The sequence below is a fragment of the Rhinatrema bivittatum genome, chromosome 7 (assembly GCF_901001135.1).
Source record: "Rhinatrema bivittatum chromosome 7, aRhiBiv1.1, whole genome shotgun sequence".
NCBI lineage: Eukaryota > Metazoa > Chordata > Amphibia > Gymnophiona > Rhinatrematidae > Rhinatrema > Rhinatrema bivittatum.
Window position 1 is genome coordinate 155,812,097 of NC_042621.1, and position 27,020 is coordinate 155,839,116.

General features: G+C 42.2%; 1 long non-coding RNA gene across 5 annotated transcripts in view; it reads left to right on the plus strand.

Annotated features, from left to right (window-relative positions):
- The window catches only part of LOC115095550, a 198,419-nt gene that overhangs the window by 83,766 nt on the left and 87,633 nt on the right, over nucleotides 1–27,020 (plus strand). For 4 of the 5 annotated variants that reach the window (XR_003857807.1, XR_003857809.1, XR_003857808.1 and 1 more), the window contains one exon: nucleotides 79–1,446. This is a non-coding gene — a long non-coding RNA (uncharacterized LOC115095550). Of the gene's footprint in view, nucleotides 1–78; nucleotides 1,447–27,020 lie in introns of those variants that run through there. The other variant, XR_003857811.1, reaches the window with a different exon arrangement.

The window sequence follows — 27,020 nt, forward strand, 5'->3', positions numbered from 1 at the left end:
CAAAACTCCGGGATTTAACTTAATCTGCCCATGTTTTCATATAGATTTATCGGATTTTTTTTTTCCTTTTCTCTACAGGTCCATCTAAAAAGTTATGGAGGACTGCTGCTGTCACTGTCCCATCTGTGTCCCAGTATGCCCTCACATAATGCTGAGCCTAGAAAAAGAAGCGACAGCCAAGAAAGCCCTGGATGTCCAACAGCCCCAGGAAAGGAAAGAGCCAGGCACTCCTGTCTTGGAGCTAATAGAGAAGAAGCCACCTGAACAAAGAGTGGAAGTGGAAGAAGAGGAGGCTGACCAGACACAATAGATGGATTAGCAGCTACTTTAGAACCTATAAATTGAGAATCCAGAAGTCCAGCAGGTACAAAGCTTCAGCCAACTTGTCAGCACCATGCTTTTGTTCTGTTCTGAAACATAATCCCTAGGTCATGCTTTTCTGGCTACACTGCCCATCTTCACCCCACCCGAGATGATTGCTTGAGAAATGCCAATCCTTGTAACTTTGGTGCTCTCAATAGCAGTGTCAGACAGCTCAGGAGGGAGATGAAACAACTTAAGAGTACGATTGTGGAGATATGACTAGGCTTCAACCAAATTAAAGACAACATCAGAGTTGATGCAGCAGTCATTCAAAGCTCTGTGAGGGAGATGGTAAACACACAACAGCAATACTTTGAGGCCCAAGGACCCATCTGGACTCTTCTATTCCATTAGCAGAGTTTTTGTTATCTCTATGAGGAAGGGGGATGGTCAGGATGGGCCAAATGGTGGATACTTAACTTTGGGTGACAAGATGTCTTCACCCTTCTGAAGCACACCATAAAAAGATAGTATTTTTCACTATGCATGTATAAACATCAAAATCAATATTGAAAGGGTTTGGCCGGTTACATTTGGGACATAGCTGGTGAAATCCCAAGTTTTTCATTTTCCACTCCAGCAAATGGGGCAAAATCATTATGTGCTAAAACTTATCTGGGGAAAAAAAGGCAGCACGCAGGTATTCTGGGGGCGAGGCTTAAACTTGGGCTACGTTTAGCTGGTTAAGTGATGCAAAGCATGTCTAAAGTTATCCGCTTAAGCTTACCCGGTTAATTTTTAACCTTACCAGATATATTTTTTGGAACCGGTTATGTTTCCCATGGAATGACCCACCGAACGTTAGATGGGTAAGTTTGCCTGGCTAACTTCCTTCTTCCTGCACCATTCAGTATTGAGGGCACATTGCCATCCTCATTCACCTATGTTTCGTAAACTAAATGATATAGCTTGCCATGTTATGTTTTGGAGGGTTTTGTACGTGGAACTCTTTTCTGTGTAGTAATACTTGTCTGCCAAAATGTGCCACATGCCTGTATTTTTTTTTTTTTGTTGTTCTACAGTGTAATAGTTGATTTCTCTGCCTGTATCATTTCTGTCATTTATTAAATCTTTTTTCTTGTGGAAGTGAGGCTGTAGCTTACTTGCAAGTAATCAGACTTGCCATGTCAGATCCCAAAGGTCACCTACTAATTGAACAGCTGAAAGTGCCCTTGCATACATTATTCATTTCTTGCAGGTGTTGGTGACCTGGGAGGGAAGGGCCGACGGGGCCCATGGCCTCTGGATTCTATGCAGAAAAACGGACAACAGAATTGAAAGCTGCCCTTAAAAAATGCAAATCATAAACAAATCTCTGTCGCATCTTCATATCTACTTATAAGCAGTCCTGACCAAGTAGCACTGACCTGAAACAAAAAAAATGAAAACAAGGTAGAGGTAGCCCAGGAAGGACTATTAAAATGGTGAAGAGTATGCACCAAAACCTAGAGATGTGTAGTCATTTTAAACTAATAGCACACATTTGAACCAAAAAAAGGTCATTTTTGGTTCATTCTAAGTGGAATGAACAGAAAATGGCTTTGCCTGAAATACTCATAATTTTTTAGGTATTTTTGGTTAATTAAAAAAACACATACACACTCCTTCACAACCATATGCAATACACACAACCATACCCCAAAAAGCGCAGCCCACAACGACAATATCAGAATCTGTAACAGGAAAACAGGAGCGATCTATCAATGCTTGAGGAATTGTCTACATTTAACACTAAAAAAATTCAGAGCCATGCATTTGGGCTGCTAAAACCCAAGGGGATGGTACAGTCTACGGGATGACATTCTTCTGTTCACAAAACAAGAATAATATCTGGGGGTGATCATTTATGATGATCTCAAGGCGATCAAACAGCTTGTTAGGGGCATTCATAGAAAACTGGCTGTCCAGAGCCATTTTTCCAGTGAAAGCATAGGGCCCAGAGCTTAGGGGGCTCTCTGGGCCACACTAGGCCACCAGGGATTGAAAGGCATAGCAAGGAGGGGGCTGAGGGAGGGCTATGGTGGGGAAGAAGGGTCAGACCTGGAGTACTCTTTGAAAAAGGGGTGTAATTTGGGAGGGAAGGGAAGGGAGAAGCCTTCACAGTGACTTTCAGGTTTTTTTTAAAGTTTACTCCACTAGGGCCATTTTAAATGGTGGTGTAGTGGGATCTCACAAGACTGCGGGTTTTGCCACGCTTTCAGGGGGGTCGGGAGTTTACTTCAGGCCTCTTGGGCCCTTTAGCAAGATGGTGGCTCTCAGCTGTGGGGCTGCCATTGAATGGAATTTTTAGGGATCTACTAACCTGTGGTATTTCCCCCCATGGTATTTTACAGCTAGGGAAATGTTGCAGGTTTTTCCAAGCTGCCATACTCAGTACTGCAGCTTAATAAATCCTGCGGTATTTTCCCTCTCCAGGGAAATGACCCTCTAAATTTGTACATAAAGTAATGAAGGGTGACGTGACTTGCCAGAGTTTACAAGGTAATGCTCTAACCATTAGACTAATCCTCCATTCCACTCTACTTGGACCAGCCATTGCAGTGATGGTCTTCACTTTGAGACTACACACCAGGGCTCATCTAGAACCCTGCAATCATGAGTCCTAACTCCAGCCACTAGGTGTCACTATTGCATTGATATTTGGGACATCCTCTCTCTCAGGTGCTATAAATGCAGCCTCTGTAAGATCCACATCCCCGTCTTGCTCAGAAATCCAACTCAGGTCCTCTGAATGGCAGTGCACAGTGATTGCCAACATTGAAGTTTTAAGGTAAAATCATATTTTCATGCCTGTGGAAGCCCCATTTATCACATCTTATTGGATGTTACTATATAGGATCATGCTGAATTCATGCGGCAAATGTATTTATGCAAAAATGACTTTACCACTTTTTGCTATATTTACTTTGCTGTGACCTATCCTGAACCTCAAACCCCGGACTTTCACATGGATTTACTCAGTCCATGTCTAGAGCAGCAAAATTTTGAGGGTGGCAATGTTTAGAAGACCTCAAAATGTTGCAGAAAATCAGGGCTGCTTAGCTGGTACAGTTATTAGTCCTATTGAGAGAAGTAGAGTATTGCAGCCCTGGTGATCTTTACAGAGCAAAGGAGGTTCTTGGCACTCTCAACTTGCTTTCTGCCTTTGCAGCTGTCACTTCATGATAGTGGCTGCAATACAAGATCTAAGTCAGAAGGCATAACCTTGTACTCCAGCTCAGAGCCATGTCTAACCTTTCTTGGTAAGGAAGGGTAGGCAGCAGTGACAGCACTAACAGCAGTGCCGATATGTGTGCTGCGCCCGAGGTGGTGATGTCATCATGATGTCACATTCTCTCTCTTTCCTTGTCTTCTTCTCCTCTCCCGACCCGCCACACACACACACCTACAGCTCCATCTCCGTTCACAAATGCAATCTCACCCTACCTCCTTCCCTGCACTCACTTCTCTATCTTCCTTGCTTTTCAAAATTACCGCCCTTCTGTTGGACTACGGTGCCCTGCCCACATCTGGCACCCTAGGTGGCTGCCTGGTATACCTAATGGTCCTGCTGGCCCAAACAGTACCTGGAGGCAACAAAAACTATGATCCATCATTGATAAAGCTATTACTGACATTAGAACATAAGAACATAAGAAAATGCCATACTGGGTCAGACCAAGGGTCCATCAAGCCCAGCATCCTGTTTCCAACAGTGGCCAATCCAGGCCATAAGAACCTGGCAAGTACCCAAAAACTAAGTCTATTCCATGTTACCATTGCTAATGGCAGTGGCTATTCTCTAAGTTAACTTAATAGCAGGTAATGGACTTCTCCTCCAAGAACTTATCCAATCCTTTTTTAAACACAGCTATATCCAGAGTTTAATTGTGCATTGAGTGAAAAAGAACTTTCTCCGATTAGTTTTAAATGTGCCCCATGCTAACTTCATGGACTGCCCCCTAGACTTTCTACTATCCAAAAGAGTAAATAACCGATTCACATCTACCCGTTCTAGACCTCTCATGATTTTAAACACCTCTATCATATCCCCCCTCAGCCGTCTCTTCTCCAAGCTGAACAGCCCTAACCTCTTTAGTCTTTCCTCATAGGGGAGCTGTTCCATTCCCCTTATCATTTTGGTAGCCCTTCTCTGTACCTTCTCCATCGCAATTATATCTTTTTTGAGATGCGGCGACCAGAATTGTACATAGTATTCAAGGTGCGGTCTCACCATGGAGCGATACAGAGGCATTATGACATTTTCCGTTTTATTCACCCCTCTTCATCTGTTGCATGTTCCAGTTTCTATTCCTTAAGAATATTAAGTTCTTTGGAAATGGAATCTTCCCTACTTATTGTAACTGTATAGTATCATTTGTTGTGTCCCTGTGTAACTGGTTAATCACATAAAATATGGAGGTCTGATACCTGTGGATGTTGAGTACCAGTCTCTCAGTATTAGGGTTAGCCAAGGTGGGTCAAGCAGATGGCATAGTAGACCCAGGGTAGAGGCAGAAGGGGTGCATATTATTTTCTTAAATGGAAACAAGGAAACCAACCCCTCAGAGGTCTCCCCTTTCTGAACCCCAATACCTCTCTTTCTCTATAGCGGTTGTTAGCAGTCAAGGTGCCTCTCACTCACCACATAAAGTTATACTTTAAACCAGTGGTCCCCAAACCTGTCCTGGAGGGCCACCAGCCAGTCGGGTTTTTGGGATATCCTCAATTAATATGCATGAGAGAAAATTTACATGTTATGGAGGCAGTGCATGCAAATTTTCTCTCATGCATATTCATTGAGGATATCCCAAAAACCCGACTGGCTGGTGGCCCTCCAGGACAGGTTTGGGGACCACTGCTTTAAACAATTAAACTTTTATTTCTGAGATGACCAACATAGCAACTATTTATAAGATGACTGAGGATAGTGCAAGATTGATCAGAGCTCACAGGCTTCATAGTCAAGATAAGAACATAAGAAATTGCCATGCTGGGTCAGACCAAGGGTCCATCAAGCCCAGCATCCTGTTTCCGACAGAGGCCAAAACCAGGCCACAAGAACCTGGCAATTACCCAAACACTAAGAAGATCCCATGCTACTGATGCAATTAATAGCAGTGGCTATTCCCTAAGTAAAATTGATTAATAGCCATTAATGGACTTCTCCTCCAAGAACTTATCCAAACCTTTTTTTGAACCCAGCTACACTAACTGCACTAACCACCTCCTCTGGCAACAAATTCCAGAGCTTTATTGTGCGCTGAGTGAAAAAGAATTTTCTCTGATTAGTCTTAAATGTGCTACTTGCTAACTTCATGGAATGCCCCCTAGTCCTTCTATTATTCGAAAGTGAAAATAATCGAGTCACATCTACTCGTTCAAGACCTCTCATGATCTTAAAGACCTCTATCATATCCCCCCCTCAGCCATCTCTTCTCCAAGCTGAACAGCCCTAATCTCTTCAGCCTTTCCTCATAGGGAAGCTGTTCCATCCCCTTTATCATTTTGGTTGCCCTTCTCTGTACCTTCTCCATCGCAACTATATCTTTTTTGAGATGCGGCGACCAGAATTGTATACAGTATTCAAGGTGTGGTCTCACCATGGAGCGATATAGAGGCAAAATCCCTGGCACTAGTATGGCATATCGTATTTAAACATTCTTCTATTCCGCTGCCTCCATACAATAGTTCTTATGTTCTTATTATCGCCAGGTTTACCAAACTTGAAATAATTTTTCTAGTTCTTCTTAAAACTCTATTTTACTCTTACATAATAACACAGTACATGTCGGCAGAAAAAGACCCAAGCAGTCCATCCAGTTTGCCAAGCAATCTCTCTTATTTTTAATTATTATTATTATTTATTTTATTTTATCCTTAGGGTAATTGTTGCTCTGTGCAATTACCCTAGTCAGCACAAGCTTTCCTTTACTTTAAGGCTGATACTGTAAAGTACGCTCGGCTGAGAGCACTGTTTTACCCGCAGTTGGATGTGCGTTTTCAATGCGTGTCCAACCACCCCCTCCCCTGACACTAAAGCACTCATCACATGCAAATGCATGATGATGAGACTGTAAGTAATTCGCCCAGGATACTGAAAAAAATGTGCGGCCTGATAAAGTGTACAGAAAAGCAAAAAATACTATCCTAGTGATATTAAGTCGGAGGAACAAAAAGGTTAAAAAACAATGTACCAGCCAGTCCGGTTAGGAAAATGGATGCTCAATTTTACCAGCTTCCATTTTCCTAACCCATGGCTGTCAGCGGTTCGTAAAAGTGAGCTTCGGTTTAATGAACCCACTGACAGACACCTCTCCTGGGTTTCTGCTGGTAAGGAGGCGCTAGGAATGTGCTATTGTCCCTAGCATCTTCTTTTTAGTTCAACTTCTCATTTAAATACAGGATCGCATGCCCAGGAGAGGTGGCTGGGCACGCATTGGGAGAGTGAGTGTTCAACACTGAGCGCTCGTTTTCCTGCATTCCTTACAGCATCGGCCCGTTTGTCTCTATCATTTAGCTTCTAGGAATTCTCTGGGTTTATCCCATGCCCTTTTGAATTCTATTACAGTCTTTGTTCTCATTATCTCCTCTGGGAGGGCATTCCATGCATCCAGAAGTCTTTCTATGAAGAAATTCTTCCTGATATTGATCCTGACTCAACTCCCTTGGATCCTCATATTATGATCCCATTGTTCTACACTTTTCTTTCCATTAAAACAGGTTTCATGCCTGTGTAATATTAATACCTTTCTAGTATTTAAAAGTCTGTATCATATTATCCCTGTTCTTCCCCTGCTCCAGCGTATACATATTTAAGTCCTTCAATCTCGTCTTATAAACCTTTTGGTTCAGATCCCAGACAATTTTGATTGCCTTTCCCTGGACTGCTTCCATCCTGTCTCTATCCTTTTTGAAATGCAGACTTCAGAACTGACCACAGTACTCCAGATGACCTGTACAGAGACATGATAACATCCTTTTTCCTGCTGGTTCTGCCTCTTTCTATGCAGCCCAGAATCCCTCTGGCCTTTGCTACCACCTTGACATACTGCTTCGCCACCTCCAGATTGTCAGATGTTATCACCCCAAGGTCTTTCTCCCTGTTCATTCTCATCAGACATTCAGCTCCTTTGAATTTCTGCACCCCAAATGCATGACTGCACTTCTTGGCATTGGATCCCTACTGCTAAACCTTTGACTACTCCTCAAGTTTTCTTAGATCACTTTTCTTTCTCCCTACTCCTTCAGGTATATCTACTCTGTTGCAGATATTAATACCTTCTTCGAAAAGACAAACTTTTCCTTCTAATCCTTCTGCAATATTGCTCACAAAGATGTTGAACAGAAACAATTCTTGAGGCACTCCACTTATTACTCTTCTCTCCTCATAGCAGGTTCCATTTATGACTACTCGCTATGGTCTGATCCATTCCACCACCTTGGGATCCAATACCAGACTTTTAATTTGTTCATGACCCTCCTATGTGGAAGCAGAATATTTCACTAATATGCTGCTCAAATTTCTATTATACCTCACAAATCCTGAAGTCACAATATTGTAATCAGTAGGATATTTCATGCTCCTGTATATACATCAAAAATTGCCAAACCTCCTGAGTGAAAAAATATCAGTCTATCACACAAATGATTTCACTCCACTTCACAATGTAAGTGCTATACATTTGAAAACAACACCATGTCTTTTTATCCAAAGCCCTCATATGCAAAGCACTGGACTGCACAATTTTGACTTGGACTTGTGTCCTTCAGTATGTACTCATTGGTCTTTTTTAGAAACTCTGGCTCACAATGCTGAAGAATCTATTTTTTTTTTCATTTTTAATATGTAAATAAAACTGTGTATTAAAACAAAGACCACTTTGTTTTAATAGGTCATTATAAGCTTTAAAGGTGCTAAGAAACATCTCGAGTCCAAGGAAATGCTTGCTTTGGGAAACTCCGATGAGGTATCAATGTTCAAAACTTTGAAGTGCTGCTACTGAAGTGTAGAATGTCTTTTAACATCAAACCTATCTCTTGAGCACATACTGAAGGACATAAATCACAAGACAAAGTTGAACAGTCCAGTGCTTTACATATGAGGTCTTTAGATAAAAAACATGCTGTTGTTTCATATGTATAGTGCTGATAGCAATGAACACGAGGAAATGGATCGGTAAAATAGGACTTTATTGAATCTTGCCCGACTCTGGCAGAGTTTCGCTCAACGAGCTGCCTCAGGGGCTTAAGAGCCACTTAAATTGGCACCATCACGAACATATTATTACTGATAAGCATGAATATCTCATATGCTACAGTTGCATATTAGAGAAATATTCATCAGCAGAAACAAACTATTGAAGTGGTTATAAGTGCCACTTTGTTTTCACTCTATTGACAGCAGCAGGCTGGAAAAACTATGGAGCGTAAAATTTACCTGCTGCTCACCGAAAATAGTGTAAAGGTGGGCAGCAGGTAGATTGGGTGCACATATCACAATCTATTACTGGAACGTTTTGGCAACATCCTAGCACAGGAATACAATACAAAAAAAGAACTATAACTAACTGTAAATTGACCAATGTAGTATATTTAATTCAGTGCCTTTGCCCTTCCATTTATATAGGACGAACAAGCAGACAAGTTAAGATCCATCTAAGAGAGCATCGGAGCAGGATAAATACTGTGAATATGTAAGCTCCGATGGTAAAACATTGTGTCCAATATGCTCATAAGTTCCATCATTTACAATGGACGGTATTAGATCAAGTGGGATGTTCTGATCGAGAAAGTGATATTCAAACAACATTAAATTATTACGAGCAAAAATGGACTTTTAAATTATCCGCACAAAATCCTTTGGGTATGAATGATGCAGTGGACTGGGCAACTCTGATATGACATCATAAACATAGAACGTTATACCATTGGCCATTCAGTTTGTGAGTTCAATCATTGGCTGCCGCCATATCAGAAGGCTGGTTTAAAAACAGCCTCGGAAAAATAACATGGAGGATCGCTTTGGAAACGCTGAAAGAATGGAATGAGTGACAGCATAAAATCTCTGAGCGTATGTATGCTTGGTAATGGTTAAAGGTTGTGTTTATTAACCAGCATATTTAAACATTCTGTTATTTTTTTTCTGCAGAAGTAAAAAAAGAGATGATATATTGCCCCTGACGAAGCATTTAAGAAACACGAGCCGTGTCGGGCAGGCTGGCAAAAATATGAGTGCTCCTTCAGCATTCTAATCGAATGTGAACCGGGGTGATGTTTTTAACGTGCCCCGGTATATAAAAAATCTTTAAAAATTTAAATAAAAAGGATACGTGTTAAAAAAGTGTATATATTTAGAAAAAAGTGTAACCAAGACCAATGATTATAAAAGTTAAGTAACTACATACGAAGAAATTCGTGTAGTAAATAGGTATTCAATACCAGTGAGAGTATATGCACACAATAAAAAGCTCTCATATATAATATATGAGGTCTGGTTTCACAATCAAAAAAAAGGTTTCCAAGTTATAGATGATGTTTGGTTGATTATATACTCTTATTCTGTATACATTACATTGGTGTTGCCAAGCAGGTTTTGATTAAAGTATTGGCGCTGGCATTTAAAGCAGAGAAAGAAATGGGTCTAATCTAAGCTCCTAGTTATCTACCAGGTTAGCTGTTGTGGTCTCAGGGAATGGGTTGTTTGGAAGTGCCTTCTCTGTATTTGATGGATCATGCCTGTTCTTTTTCTTGTGCATGTCTAAAGTAATGGAAATAATTGCCAGTTGGATTCTGATGAGTGACGTTAAAAACGTACTTGTTTCTTGCAGTAGATTAGGGTAATAGGTGGAAGGATGGACTAAAAGATGGAATTGGAGTCCTGTTTCTGTTTTGTTGCATGTGTTTGTGTTATGAATGTTATGTTAATCTGTTCTGCTTTTTTTTTTTATGGTATAGGCTAAATATCAAAGTAAATAAATAAATAGATGTTTGATTTCATATTTTGGATTGTCCAATCTCTCTAATACAACTGGATTTGCATTGGCTTTACAATGTGTACTTCATTTTTCATTTTACACACTGCACTTAATCTGCCTATTAAGAAAAGTTATCAGCACTGCCTTTCTGAAATAGAAGAGAGCAAGGAAACTGAACAGTATACATAAATGCACAGAAGCAAAGAATATCCCTTCCCGAGTGGGGTGGGGGCAGAGAAGAGCTGTTAGCAGGCACAGAGAATACGACAAGACTAGGACATCTCCAAGGAGACAGAAAGGAAGGATGCTTGTCCATGAGACAGGGAACAGAAGAGCTGGCAGGCAGACAGATATAAATCTCAGCATCATGACAGACAATGGTGGCCAAGGTGTTTGTCCAGAGGGAAAAGTTTGGAGGAATGTGATCTTCTAACAAACGAGCAGCATACGTGCAGAATTAGAAATGGCCTCTTTGTCATGAACCTGGAGAGAAGCCAAGGAAGCTGAGGCAAACACATTTAAATCTCATTATGTAAAGTAGCATTCTGTACCCAAAAAAGAATTGCTCCTGGAGAAGCCACAGTGCAGACATAACAAATTTAATGATTTATTTTTCATACATGGATGATGTGGGAGGTGTTAGTTTCCTCTTGTGGGAGTGAGCCAAATGTAAAACTTCTGTTAGAAAAATAGAAGGCAATTTCTCCCCTTGGATGTCGCCCCCCAAAAGTAAAGGATTATAGGAAAAAATGAAAGGGAAGTAAAGAAATCCAAACTAACAATATGCAAAGAAATCACTGTGTGAAGGTATTCCAAAAGCAAAGTTGCAGCACTGAGGCATCTTTTAATTCTTGTCAAATACTGTGGTTTAGAAGGGATATAATGTGTGTGCTTTGTATCTCGCGACCTACTGCTACTGACATTGATGCCAGTCAGAGCTTCAGTATTTAGGGCTGGCCCATTCCACTGGACTGAGTTACCTCAGAACGAGAGATGGGTGACCATGTCCACTGCTAGTGGCAGTCACTGCAACCATGACAGTTTTGTTGTATTATCTAAATTGCAATTACTATAAAGAAATGTGTATATGGGCAAAATAACTCTAATAAAATGAAATCAAGTTGTTTTGGCACCATTCCAACAGTATTTGTTCTCCATTTTCAGTTTCTCTTCCCTTCTATCCTGTGCTATTTTTTCCTCTCTCCTTTCTAGTCTCCCCTCCTCACATCCTTCCTCCGTCCTTCAGTTTAGCGTTCATTTTCATGCTATCAGAATCGAGGTTTCAGTAGTATGGCTTGCTTTCAGATTTCCTTTCTGTACTTGTCCTCCGAGATTCTCCAGGGACAAACTTTCTCTTTCTTCACCCTGATTGACTATGAAGTTTATATTTTCAAGGACTTTAACTTAGACTTACAATTATAGGATCCTCTTCTGTATGCTTGTTGGGATCTGTACTTACCTACAACCTGCTATACAGTTTCTATAGTATAGTGAGACACATCTAATCAGCTATGATGTGTTTTATATACATTATGTGCCCATATTCAGCTGCTGAGTGGCTAGATAAGTTACCTGGATACACCTATCTGGCTAACTTAACTAGGATATTCAGCAGTGCGGACATGCCGCTGAATATACCCGGCTATCTTAAAAGTTAGTTGGATAGGAATATCTGGCTAACTTTAGACCTGCTTGCAGCGTAGCCAGAGTTAGCTGGTTAGGTTCACTGGCTAACTCCACCCTGAAACACCTACTGCCTGCCCCAGTAATTCCCCCAACATATCCAGCTAAATTTTAGCTGGATAAAGAGTCATCTGGCTAGAATTTAGCCAGATAAGTTGCCAAATATCACTGCTAAGCCATTTAGATTATCTTCCTAAATGGCTTTTGACTATCTATCCCTATATGTTTGGGGTTTTATTGTTTGATTTGTTTTACTTTTGTTGTTAGGTTGTCAACATTATATGGGTGGATATTCAGTCTATGGATGCCTGCTGTAACTTGACTTGGTCTATTTTGGAAAGGCATGTAAAAAAATAAAGTTTCATTTGAAATCAATAAGGTCCATATACAAACACCATTTAGATGGATAACAAAATAGTTATCCATCTAAAAGGCTAGAATTTAGCCAGATAAGTCAGGGGTGCTTTGGGGGCAGGTGGGAGGTGGGAGCTGTTCTGGTGAGGAGGGGTGTTAGCCGATAAATTAACTGGTTACCGCTGAAATTTAGAGTTAGCCAGTTAACTTAGCCAGCTAACTCTTGTTGGGCCGTAGAACTGTCCTAAAGTTATCCAGTTATCTATACCCTATAGTATATTAACAGGTTACTAGTGGCTGGCCATCTCCTACTGCACAATGACTCTACTTTTTTACAAGTAAGTACACATATATTGCACTCATGGAAATAGACACAAAAAAGGATTGCACAAGTTTGAAACTTGTGAGCAACAACACCAATCTTCAAGGCTTTAACTCTGTTTTGAAAAACAGTATGGGGTAGATTTTCAGAGGGTTACGTGCGTAACCTCCGAAAACCTACCCCAAACCCCCCTGCGCGCGCCGAGCCTATCTTGCATAGGCTTCCGGCGCACACAAAGCCCCGGGACGAATGTAAGTCCCGGGGCTTTCCTGGGGGGGGGGGGCGTGTCACGACCGGTGCATCATCAGGGGCATGTCGGGGGCGTGACGCAGCTGGCGCGTCATCTGGGGGCATAGCCGTGGCCTCCGGAGCATCCCCCGGACCGGAACATGGCACGCGGCAGTCGGCCTGGCGCACTCAAAGTTACGCCTGCCTCGAGCAGGCGTAACTTGTTCAACAAAGGTAGGGGGGGGTGTAGATAGGGCCAGGGGGGTGGGTTAGGTAGGGGAAGGGAGGGGGAGGCCGAAAGTTCCCTCCGAGGCCGCTCCGATTTCGGAGCGGCCTCGGAGAGAACGGAGGCAGGCTGTGTGGCTCGGCACGTGCAGGCTGCTGATTTTGGGCAGCCTTGCACGCGCCGACCCTGGATTTTAATGGATACGCGCAGCTACACGAGTATCTATTGAAATCCCGTGTACTCTTGTTCGCGCCTGGTGTGCAAACAAAATTACGCGTGTGCGCAACTTTATAAAATCTACCCCTATGGTTGTACTGACTGAAATATTTTTTAGACTACTTGTTACATTTTTGTGATGTGAAACTTGTTGAGGGTCACTTTTGCAAGTACAATTATTTTTAATTGGCTAACAGTTCAGTTTTTCAGTACAAAATGATCACTGATACATAATAACATCAGAGCATTGATTATTTATTTATTTATTTTTGGTTTTTATATACCGGAAGTTCCTGTATACAATACATATCACTCCGGTTCACATTTAACAGAAATAACTATCGCCGGGGAGGCGGTTTACATGGAACATATCGAATTAATAAACGGATAATATATAATAAAGTACAATCTATTGGGAAAAACAACTAAGATCAACTTAGAACACAACTTGGAAACATATATCTGAAGTAATATAAACATTAGATTATTGCTGTAAGGCAAGGATGGTTGTTGTTCTTCTTGCTTTTAGCTCTCTGGGAAAGCTTGACGGAAGAGCCAAGTCTTGAGTTTCACTTTAAAAGTAGTATGGCACGGCTCAATGCGGAGGTCCGGTGGTAGGGAGTTCCAGAGAGACGGGCCCGCTGTAGATAGAGCACGTTTCCTCAGGGTAGATTTTGCAGGTTGGGTGATCATTCTGTTCTGGTATGCCCTTCTGGTTGGTTTTTTAGAGGAGTGTAGTTGAAGCTGGAAGGTTAAGTTGAGTGGAGAGATGTGATGTAGGGCCTTATGAATCATCATGCAGGTTTTGAACTGAATCCTATATTTGATGGGCAGCCAATGGAGATGCTGGAGGATCGGGGTGATATGGTCCCTTTTTTTTGGCGTTTGTAAGTATCCTTGCAGTGGCATTCAGTACCATCTGGAGTGGTTTGGTGGTGTATGCTGGAAGGCCCTGCAGGAGTGAATTGCAGTAATCTAGTTTAGGGAGAATGATGGCTTGGAGTACTGTGCGGAAATCCCTATAGAGTAGAAGAGGCTTTAGTTTCTTTAGCACTTGTAATTTAAAGAAGCATTCTTTTGTAGTGTTATTTATGAATTTATTGAGGCTGAGTCTGTTGTCTAGTAGTACTCCCAGATCTCTGACTTGAGGTGCGGTGGCATATCCTGAGGTGTCTCGAGAGTTGCTGGATGTTGGCGGGGCAGGTTGATCCGGTGCTATTATGAGTATTTCCGTTTTGTTGGTGTTTAGAACCAGGTTGAGGCTGGTTAGAAGATCGTTGATGGATGAGAGACATTTTTTCCAGTAGTCCATGGTTTTGTGTATGGTCTCCGTGATAGGGATGAGAATTTGTATATCATCCGCGTATAAGAAATGGGTGAGCTTGAGGTTAGTAAGTAGATGACAGAGTGGGAGAAGGTAAATGTTGAAGAGGGTGGGGGAGAGTGATGATCCTTGTGGTACTCCCATCTTGGCTTGGATGGGGTGAGATTCCTTGTTGTTTATCTTAACTTATTAAGATAAACAACTTATAAACAACTTATTAAGATAAACTTATTAAGATAATAAACAACTTATTAAGATAAACTTATTAAGATAATAAACAACTTATTAAGATAAACTTATTAAGATAAGGTATTAGTTTGATTAAAACTACAAATTTTAATGTGGCCTCAAGGTGTGGCCATCAACTCTTGGAGATGGACACATTCCAATTTTTCAAAAACGATTTCCCCTGTCTTCTTTTCCTCCTCCCTTTCCTTTCTTCCCTTTCCCCTCAATTGCCTTTTCTGTTCTTCCCACCCGTTTCTCCCTGACCCTTCTCTTTCATCCTTTTCTTCTTCCGTTTCCTTTTCCCCTTCACTCCCCTGCCCTTTGTCTCTCTTTCATCCTCCCTTTTCTCTCCTGCCTTCTCTCTCCCCCTCTACTTCTCTGCCTTCTGTTTCCTCCTACTCCCCTCTCCTTCATCCACTTCTTTCCCACTCCCTTTGCTTTTCCTTCCCTTGCTCTACTTTCCCTCTCCCCTACCTCGCTCTCAGGTTGTTTAGCAGCTCTTCTCTCTCTTGCCTGGGTGAGACAAATGCCGCCCATAAAGTACTTTCAACTTCCAGCCCGAGCAAGTTGTTTCTTTACTGCTGATGCTTTTGTCATAAAACTGGCATCTTCAGTTGGTAACTGTTGTGGCCACATGTAAGAAACACTGAACTAAAACAGGAACTATTGTTTGAAGACTAGTTAATTTTATGTCCACATATGTTATGCCGTGAATCAATTGTGATAAATGCTTTAACAAAACAGATTAATCATGCACACATGCTTATTACAAATACTGAATGGATTATGGGACTGGCATGAAAAATTATTAACACTTCACAAGAGAAGGAACAGAGAAGAGGCTGGTAACTACAGAGCAGTTAGCTTCACCTCGGTGGTGGGAAAAGTAATGGAGTCACTGTTGAAAGAAAGAATAGTAAACTATCTACAGTTAGGAGAATTGCTGGACCAGAAGCAGCATGGATTCACCAGGGGAATATTCTGTCAGACAAATCTGATTGACTTTTTTGACTGGGTAACCAAGGAATTGGATCGAGGAAGAGCGCTCGATGTCATCTACTTGGACTTCAGCAAAGCTTTTGATATGGTCCCACACAGGAGACTGGTGAATAAAATGAGAAGCTTAGGAGTGAGTGCCAAGGTGCTGGCCTGGATTGCAAACTGGTTGATGACAGAAGACAATGTGTGATGGTGAATGGAACTTACTCTGAAGAGAGAGCGGTGTTGAGCGGAGTGCTGCAAGGATCGGTGTTGGGACCGGTCCTGTTCAATATCTTTGTGAGCGACATTGAGGACGGGATAGAAGGTAAGGTTTGTCTTTTTGCAGATGACACTAAGATCTGCAACAGAGTGGATACACCGGAAGGAGTGGAGAGAATGAGACGAGATTTAAGGAAACTGGAAGAGTGGTCGAAGATATGGCAGTTGAGATTCAACGCCAAGAAGTGCAGTCATGCATATGGGGTCTGGAAATCCAAAAGAACTGTATTCAATGGGGGGAGAAGGGCTGATGTGCACAGAGCAGGAGAGAGACCTTGGGGTGATGGTGTCTAATGATCTGAAGTCGGCAAAACAATGTGACAAGGCGATAGCTAAAGCCAGAAGAATGCTGGGCTGCATAGAGAGAGGAATATCGAGTAAGAAAAGGCATGTGATTATCCCCTTGTACAGGTCCCTGGTGAGGCCTCACCTGGAGTACTGTGTTCAGTTCTGGAGACCATATCTCCGAAGGGACAGAGACAGGATGGAGGCAGTCCAGAGAAGGGCAACCAAAAAGGTGGAGGGTCTTCATCGAATGACTTATGAGGAGAGATTGAAGAATCTAAATATGTACACCCTGGAGGAAAGGAGGAGCAGAGGTGATATGATACAGACTTTCAGATACTTGAAAGGTTTTAATGATCCAAAGATAACGACAAACCTTTTCCATTGCAAAAAAATCAGCAGAACCAGGGGTCACGATTTAAAACTCCAGGGAGGAAGACTCAGAACCAATGTCAGGAAGTATTTCTTCATGAAGAGGGTAGTTGATACCTGGAACGCCCTTCCGGAGGAAGTCGTGAAGACCAAAACTGTGAAGGATTTCAAAGAGGCGTGGGATAAACACTGTGGATCCATAAAGTCTAGAGGATGTGAATGAAGTGAAGAGGCATGGGAGCGGCTTGTGGGAATGATAGCTACTACCTGGAGATTAATATCCTTATTCAAAAAACATACACACAGTTAATGCGACTCCAACATTGCTCTATGTTTCAACAGCAAGAGGAAATGTGAAAAAAGGGATTTGCATCCACAAAAAAGCAGGGAGTAGCTTGGTTGTGATGGTGGTTACTACCCAAACCAAATAAGCCTGGTACTTCACTTTCAATGCATATCCAACATAGTTCTCTGCTTCAACGGCAGGGGGAATGATGAAAAGATGATTTATATTTGGACAACAACCAACAAGGACTGAATTGCACAGGCTGGATAAACATGTGTGGGAGTAGCTTGCTATGATGGTGGTTACGACCCCTAACCAATTAGCTAGATACTTCACTTAGTTGCAGCTTCAGCACTGCTACCCCTAACCAATTAGCTAGATACTTCACTTAGATGCAGCTCCAGCACTGCTAACTACATCGATGATGGGGGTGGAAGGGAAATAGATCGATGGTGGGGGTGGAAGGGAAATAGAACCAAAATGTTACTTACATGGGACAAGAGTAACAGATATGTATAAAGAAAATAAGTATGAGAGCTTGCTGGGCAGACTGGATGGACCGTCTGGTCTTCTTCTGCCGTCATTTCTATGTTTCTATATGTTTCTATGAAACGAGACAACAATGTAGATGCCTGCTGTAACTTGATGCCTGCTGTAACTTAATGCTCAAATATGAGGGGATAGATTTTCAAAATGACCTAGCTAACTAAGGAGTGGAGAACTAGCCTATTGATTATAGCAGCAGGTTGAGAACCAGGAAAATCAGGGGTCAAATTCCACTTTTCCCATTTCTACTATTTGTGACCTTGGGCAAGTCACTTCACCCTCCATTGCCTCAAGTACAAACTTAGGGGCTCATTCACAAAGCCATGTTAGGTGTTTACCATACGGTAAATGGCCTAATGCGGGGATAACCCAAGATATTTCAAAAACTCACAATATTTAGGTAATCATCTCATCCAAACTCTAAACTATGTGAATCAAATAATGCAAATTGCCTGAAAACTCATAAGCCACATTATTTGAATAGAAGTTAGCTATAACTCTCCCCGGGAACATCAGACACTAACGCATTTCCTCATGCTCCCAGGGCCATAGTTTAAAGGGGCTGCTTGGACCCGAGTCACCTCCAGTCTCCAAAGTAGCCCTATCCACATACTCCCTGGAACCCAAAGTACTTACAAATTACAACCTAGTGGTCTAGCATGAGCCTAGAATACCCCCTAGCCTGTGGGCCCAGCAGCAGTCATTTTCAAAATGGCGCCCGCTGACCCCATCATGTGATAGTGGAAAAGGCTAGCGGGTGCCATTTTGAAAAATGGCTGCCACTGGGTCCTCAGGCTAGGAGGACACACTAGGTCCACTCTAGACCATCAAGGCAAAAGTACTTTGGAGTTTCAGAGGGTGGGCTAGGGTGGGGGGTGGTCAGTCCTACAGGAGTCTTAATGTTTACTGAAAGAAGAGGAGGTGGAGGTTGGGGGTGAGCCTGGGCTTGAGCATTAACAATAATATTTTTTATTTCTTTCATTACGGCTTCGTCTAGGGATGTGGGATGGAGGGGTGAGAGTGGGATGTGGATCTATGCAGACCCTCTGGATTTTTTGCTATTTTGGGGGCTGGCAGTGACTTGGGGCCGAGTGACCCCTTTAAGACTTGGCAGGCCGACAGTCCCTAGTATTCCATCGGGCAAGTTTTTTGGGCCATTTAATGCTATGGTATTTTTCTTCATGGTATTTTACCACAGAGAAAAATAATGTGGGAGCCACAAACTGGCAGGGCCAATTATCCTCTAGAACAAATACCACAGCTTGGTGAAAGAGCCTCTTAGATTGGGACAGGGTAATACTTACTGTACCTGATGTGTAACTTACTTGAGCTTAAATTTTGAAATGTTAGTAATAAGATCCAACAGGGTCATTCATCAAAGTGCGTTATGGCGTTAATGCCCATGATAACACTATAACACGTGCAATATTTATCACAGCATGTGGCACAAATGCAAGTTTATTCAAAGAGGCTTGATTGGGGAGGGGTTTGGGCGGGATTAATGAAAATGAGGGGCATTACTGCGATATGCCCGAAACAGCCATAATACAATTTGTGATTAATATTGCAAATTCCATTTCTGGCGTTTTTGGGCACAGAGGAGGGGGGGGGGGGTGATTTTACATGTAGAGTGAGACATACGATCAGCACAGTACACCTCAGTGAAGATTTCACATGATTTGGAGTGAGGAAAGTCACCTATTGATGAGCACCTGAACCTTTAGTCAATGCACTGTGGTAATAGTGTGAGAGGAGAGTGAAAGAAAGTGTGAAAATAATCCTCACCATACACAAGCAAACATCTGAATTTAATTCCTCTGTGCTAGCTAGAATAAGGATATTTAATTATCTTTTGTTTTCCCACAATCAGCTAGCCCAGTTCTTGTTAACACTGAACGAACACTCTTAGTACACTCTGGAAGATAAACACGGTTAGTGTAGTGGAGGAACATGCTGTTTTGTTATTTAAAGAATATAGATAGGTTTCTGATTGCTCCAGACACAATGCACCCAATACAGCATGAGGGTCACAGTTGGGGAGCGACATCCGGGACTCTCTGGCACTCAAGCCATGCCCACGAGCAGCGTTTCAGCAAGCCATGCCCCCTATCAGTGGCAGAGGGTACGAAGATTCATCCTAAATAAAATCAACTAAGTGTATACTTGCCACAAAATCTAGCTAGACTGAAACTTATTTTCACATCATAAAGAAAGAGAGTACAGAATCACTGCTGCAGCTGTCACAAGTAATTGTGCCAGAGATATAAGTGAAGAACACACAGTAGAATAGCATCAAAATTCACAGGAACTAAATTGGAAAGAGACAGAGAAGGAAAAGAAGGGTTAAATAAACATACAGAGTCAAACAACACAGAACGGAAACAACACAAAACACTTGTTATCTATTTACCTGCAATTAGGGTGTTGATTTAGTCCTGCTGCACCTGTAAGACATAATTGGGACACAAAGATTCACTTTCTTCGTAGTAGCATTAATTACTAAATTCTTGATATAGAAAGTATAGCAGTTAATATTCAAACCATACTTATCTGACTGTTTCATGGTAAAGTTAGAATTGGTTCTCTTCATTTAAAATACTTCTTAACTGAGACTTAAGAGAAAACCCAAGTTATGTTAAACTGGAAAACTTGCGGTACTTTAATAATATTTTCATTACTTGTCTCTCACTGTTTAAACTTGTGATAATAAATCTGAGTCATAGCTCAGAATTTGTAAAAGTTTTATCTGTGTACATTCAAGCGTTTTTCTATTTGGGTTCTGCCTTCTCTCTCTTCCCCTGGGAGACTTGCTGGGTGGGTTCCGGACCCCTATTCCTAATATTAGGAGACCCAGTAAGAAGGAGAATTCCTTTTCTATCCTTTCCCCTCCCGGTCAATTAAAATTGGTGACTCCTCTGATTTCACCTGAAACCTCATTGCTGTGTCAATGCTGCCTCTGCCACTGCAGCAGGAGGGTCGCTATGAATACACCCGGGAGTTAGGTTGTTATTCTCCTTCTGGCTTTTCTTAAACACCCGCAAGTATATCCTTAGATCTGTACTACTAACACTCAGTCCTCCTTTCTTATTCTGTTTGTGCTGCAGGTCAGTGCTGTGGAGTCTCCCTGCCTCCCTGCTAGCTCTCCCCATGCTTTGTCCCCTCTTGTCTCCCCCCCCCTTCCCCCCAATGCCTACTAGATCAACACTAGACTCTTACCTCCTTCTTCTAAATCTATGAGCTGGCTACTCTGCTGCTTCTCCTCTCCACTATGTCCTCAACTGCTCTGTCTTGCAATCATGACCTCTCACCTCCTGCTCATCCTCATCTCAACAGTGGAGTTTCTAAGTGCAGCAGTCATACTCCTAGCACACCATGCACCCAGAATATCTCTTTTCCTCTTCTGTGTGCCCTGATCTCCACTGTCACTCTTCTGTGGTAAACCCTAGTATACAGACTGACAAAATAACAGACACACCAGGAGGATGCAAAACAGAAGAGGAAATGAAGTACAAGACACAGTATACCATACCAAAATTTATTTATTTGGATTTAGTATCCCACTTTTTGGATATGGAATTCACTCAAAATGGTTTACAGTACACTACAATAGCAGCAGATGAGTGAGATCATCTGCACTTCACAACACTTAGCTGGCTGTTTATCTGGCAAAACAGATAGGGTGATAAGTGGTGGGTGAAACAGGAGCATCTCAGGGAGGACATACTTATCTGGCGAACTATAAAATATCTGAGTATGTTTAGTAGTGCTCCTCCCCCCCTCCATGCGGAAATCACAGGACGTCATAGGGCTTTGTGTGGTTCATGACCATCTCCATGTACCACCATGCCCAAGAGCTGATTGGGATATGGCTACATGTGTATGTTAGATAATTGGCCACTTTTTTTGTGATCCTGTGCTCTGCATATCATTTTGTTAGTGACAATCATAATGTGCAATTTTAGCTTGTGTGCTAAAAAATGCAGCGTCTCCATGTTAACATTTTTTATCATCAACTTTAGTGAATCAGCCACTTTGTCTTTCCACATAGTTCTGAAAGTTCTACTCAGATTCCACATGCGTCATCTGACCTGCTCATGTGCATGGTAAGCTGCTGAATTCAGAGAACACATGTTATAGTGTTACTGTCTATGATTTCCACAAAGAAGATGCAAACATATCCACACATCTTTTTCAAATCTGAGAGACAAAGTATACAACACAAATAAAAACAATTCCAGTGAAATATACAGCTTAAGCTACTGTTCAGAAACAAACAGAAAGCATCATTTAAATAAAACTGCATGTATTTTACTGTAACATTACAATAAATGTAACAGGACAGTTTACAGAATGAACTTTTATAAATAACCAAAGCCATAGTGTTATGTTTATGGAAGAATGTAAACCCTGGGCTGAGATGAGAGGTGTCTCCGCCATTAGGGAGGAGCCCTGTGAGCCTAACCATCAGCAGGTGCAGACTCAGAGGAGTGGAACACAGCTAAAGGTAGAGACTTTATTATAAATGGAGAAAACAATAATGTCCACAGAATAGCAGATGTAGTAGTACAGTGCTGAGCAATGGGGAATGCTCAGAGGGAAACCACAGATGAGAAGATCCGGTAGTGGCCCGCTAGCGGGTTACGCAGGGGATCCCCTCTGACGAGTGTAGGCACCTCAGTAACATAGATCCGGTAGTGGCCCGTGGAGCTGGGTACGCCGATACTGTCGGTATAGTAGATATTGAAGAAGTGGTGGAGATGCTGGATCCCAGAAGTGGCTTCTGACGTTGGTGTGCAGATATTCTGTAGTGCAGGAGAGCTGAATGACTTCTATCGGAGGAAGGCAGTAGTAGCCCAGGGTACGGGGTACACTGCATGGAATCCTCAGCACAGTTCATAAGTAGAAGTCAGTAGAGGTACTCACAGAAGATGGTTCTTGGAGAGAGGCCTGAGAAGCAGGTCTGAGCAGTTAGGCAGGTAGGCCCTCCATGGAGCTGATAGCCAGGAACGCAGGGGAGCCCCCGAGGAGTTGGTACTCAGAGCGTCCAGATGCCAAGACCAAGTAAGGAACAGGAAGTCCTTGAAAGAGGAGAATTCAGCAAGACAGAACTCCTTGCTAACTCAAGGAAGGCAAGGGCTGGTTGGAAATACACAAGAGGGTTGACGTCATCGGGAGGGGATGCCCCTGAGGTTCCCACCATGATGTCTTTAAGAGAGGCCGTTGCGCGCGCACCTGCCAAGGTGATTCCAGGTCCAAGATGGCGGTAGGCAATGCCCACACTGTCCTGGGAATGCTGGAGAGGTCGAAGGGGATTGGCAGAAGCCGCCATTCTTCCCAGACTTGATGAAGCGGGGATAAAAGAGGTGAGCATGAGAGGTCGCAGCTGTCTGCGACTGACAGGCGTAACACATATGTTTAAAAATGTGCAGAATCCATGTCACAGAAAACTCACAAAATGTGAAATGGATATATTCATGAACCATGAAAGCTAACACTCTCACACAAGAGCTACTGTTCTTATTTTAAAAGTCATGGCCACTGACTTGCATGCTTAAGTATTAACTATACAACTAGTAAGACTATTTTTGAGGAAGAAGGAGGATAAACTGATAAAGTCTGAAATGACCTACAAATGGAGGAGTGAAGGTTATCACTGTAACACATTTTGGGCATCATTGGTCAAATGAGCTAGCACTCTTCTTTCAGGATAAAATTGCAAACACACTGGCGCTTCTCCCCACCAACTCAATCCCCCCCCGCCCTAAACTCCAACACTACATCTTACCCTGGAGCCACCCTCGACTCCTTTGAGCCCACTACCCCTCTGGAGATTGAATCCACCCTCAAGAAGTTGAAACCATCCAGCCATCCGACGGACCACATCCCAACTAAACTTCTGCTCCTCATCCCGGGCACTATCTCCAGATCACTGGCTAACATCATAAACTGCTCCCTAGCCCAAGGAATCTACCCGGATGAGCTAAAAATGGCATCCATCAAACCCCTCTTGAAGAAACCCAACCTGGACACAAAAGAACTCTCCAATTTCCAACCTATATCCAACCTCCCTTTTCTAGCGAAACTCACAGAGAAAGTGGTGAACACACAGCTCTCAGTCTACCCGGAGGAACACAAAATCCTATACCCTTCCCTGTACGGCTTCCATAAATCATCCAGTACAGAAACCCTCCTCATCTCCCTATCAGACCACATCCTCATGGGCCTAGACAAAGGGCTTTCTTTCCTGCTTGTCCTCTTAGACATCTCTGCGGCGTTCGATACCGTGAACCACACCATCCTTCTAAATCGCCTCTCAGACATTGGATTATCAGGATACGCCCTCAGATGGTTCAACTCCTTCCTCAAAAACAGAAGCTTCAAGGTTAGACTCAATAACAAAGAATCCTCTAATTTCAAATCAACTCTAGGAGTCCCCCAAGGCTCTTCTCTATCCCCTACCCTCTTCAATATCTACTTACTGCCCCTCTGTCAGCTGCTCACAAATCTAAACTTAATACACTACCTCTACGCAGATGACATTCAGATCTTAATCCCTATAAAAAAATCCCTTCCAAAAATGCTTACCTACTGGAAAAATTGCCTTAAGTCCATTAACCACCTACTCACTTATCTGAACCTGGTTCTCAATGCAGCCAAGACAGAAATCCTTCTTATCTCCCCCGACCACTCGGCCAGTACCGATCAGACATTCCCCAACTCCCAGACCACTGAAGTAAGAGACTTAGGAGTAATCCTTGATAACCATCTGAATTTAAAGAAATCAATCAATAATATCACCAAGGACTGTTTCTATAAGCTTCAAGTTCTGAAAAGACTCAAACCCCTTCTTCAGTTCCAGGACTTCAGAACTGTCCTCCAGTCAACACTGTTCTCTAAAACTGACTATTGCAACACTCTCCTCTTCGGGCTCCCCATCTCCGCCACCAAACCACTACAGATGCTCCAGAACGCAGCAGCTAGAATCTTAACCAACAGTAACCAGGGAGCTCATATCACTCCCATACTCCAAAACCTGCACTGACTGCCAATAAATTACAGAATCTTGCACAAGGCACTCACCATAATCCACAAAACCATCCACAATCAACTACCACTAGACCTTCAGATCCCATTCAAACTATACTCATCCGCAAGACCCATCAGAGAAGCATATAAAGGAACCCTACAAATCCCACCAACGAAATCCACACGTCTAACTTCCACCAAAGAACATGCATTCTCCACAGCGGGCCCCGTCATTTGGAACAACTTGCCAACTGACCTAAGATTGGAACCCTGCCTTCTAACCTTCCGAAAAAAACTTAAAACTTGGCTTTTCCTCCAAGCCTTCCCTTAATTTCTAAAATGTCAACATACTTCTCAACCAGACTCAGCCCAATTGACTAGACTCTCGGACCAGTCCCAGTATATACAAATGTATTTAACCTCTAGTTTTTGCTGTCCTTCTACTTCCTGGCTACTCTAGCCCCCAAGTTCAATCTCCTTGTTATATGTAACTGTGCTTTGGCCTTCTTGTTATATGGTTATTTAGTTAGTCCCTAAGTTCCATGTAAACGGGTTTGATATGAATCTTTTCATGAAGGTCGGTATAGAAAATGTTAAATAAATAAATAAAAATAAAGATATGGAGGTAGTGGTAGGAAAAAAAGTCTGAGAAATTAGGTAAAAGAAACAAGAGAGGGATTCTGTAGCTCAAAATCTATGACTTAATTAACAAAAGTTTCTAACCTCTGAGAGACCATATAAGAAAGGCAGAACATGGGATCGGAAGGATTATATGTGTAGCCCCTGTTCTGGTAACAGTCAGGGAAGGCAGGGGCCACACTCTTACCGGGGTTAAGTTCTTGCACAATCTGAACAGTCTTGGAGCATGAATTCTTCAACAGAAAGGGGCGGCGGGGGTGTGTGTGTGAAGAAGGACACGCCTCCAGGGCCCAAGGTGTGGGAAAGGGGCGTGGGGAGAAGCCTCTTCTCTGGATGTACTCACAGTCTCTTGGCAGTTCTCTACACCAGTTACAAATGACCAGGCTGGACCCTCAGGATGTGTGTTCCAAAACAAAATTTTACTCTAGACTATCTTCAACAGTTCTCAATTGTCATCAAGCACACTTCCTTTTAGTTACATCCGTGATTTGTCCACAAATCTTAATTCTTTCTCATGATGTCAGAAACTAAGATACCTTTCCTTCTCAGATAGGGAAGGAATGGCTTCCAGAATAGAATGAGGTTCCCTAGCCAGCAATGAGTCTCTCTCTTTTGAAAAGCCAAAACAATACCGGAGGTCACAAATATTCGCAAACTCCAATTCTCTCAGTCCTTTCTGTTCTAGGGTTAGAAAATCGAAGGGGCAGTCTCCAGATGAAATCCTTTCCGCTTTCAACTTTCTTCTCAGATGTCAACTGGATCTTTCTGGTTGAAAGTCACCAAATGCCAGCATAGTGGGGAAAACACCTCTCTTCCCCATTCCTGGGATGGAAGAGTGAGCCAAACTTCCTCCCAAAACCAAAAAGGCAAACAGCATCCACCGAGTGTGAGATGGAATCAGCAGATTTTCTGCTGTCTTATCTTTATTGGCTTTGAGTCACTACCATCCAGCTTCTGAGTGTGAGTTAAAATCAGCAGATCTTCTCTCATTTTATCCTTCCCAGAGCATGGATTTCTCACCCTGCACTAGGACTAGTGTTCCAAGAAAATTTAAAAAATAAAATCCAAAAAACCTTTAACAAAGCATCCTGAGATAACATACTAGCCAGGTTTAGACTAGAAAAGAATAGTCTGACTTCCTATTCTATACAACCAGTATAGTGGGTGTAAGGTCCATAACACTGGAACAGGGAAACAACAAAATATGCTTCTCCTTCAAAAGCTGAACAAAAATACTACAGGGATCTGTCATCCAGCCTGTACTCTGGCAGGCAGAAACCTACTACTGCAACCAGTTTGTGCTGTAATAAGATGGGAGAGTTAGGGTGTATAGCAGTGAATAATGAGATAGACTTAATTGGCATCTCAGAGACATGGTGGAAGGAAGATAACCAATGGAATAGTGCCATACCAGATCGATGAATGACCTAAAATTGTTCAGAAAAGGACTCAAAACATAGCTTTTTAAAGAAGAATATGATTAAAGTCCCAAGGTATAACTATATACCCCAGAGTCTATACTTAGTCTTGTTTGTTTTTTGTCTTAGTATTATATTTTATTATGATTTTATTTGGTTTTAAGTTTTTGTTTATAATGTGTTTATGATATGATTATATTGTGATAACTGTTCATTTTTATGTTACTTTATTATGTATGTTTAGTTGTAAACTGCTTTGATCTCCTTTTTTTTGAACAGCTGTATATA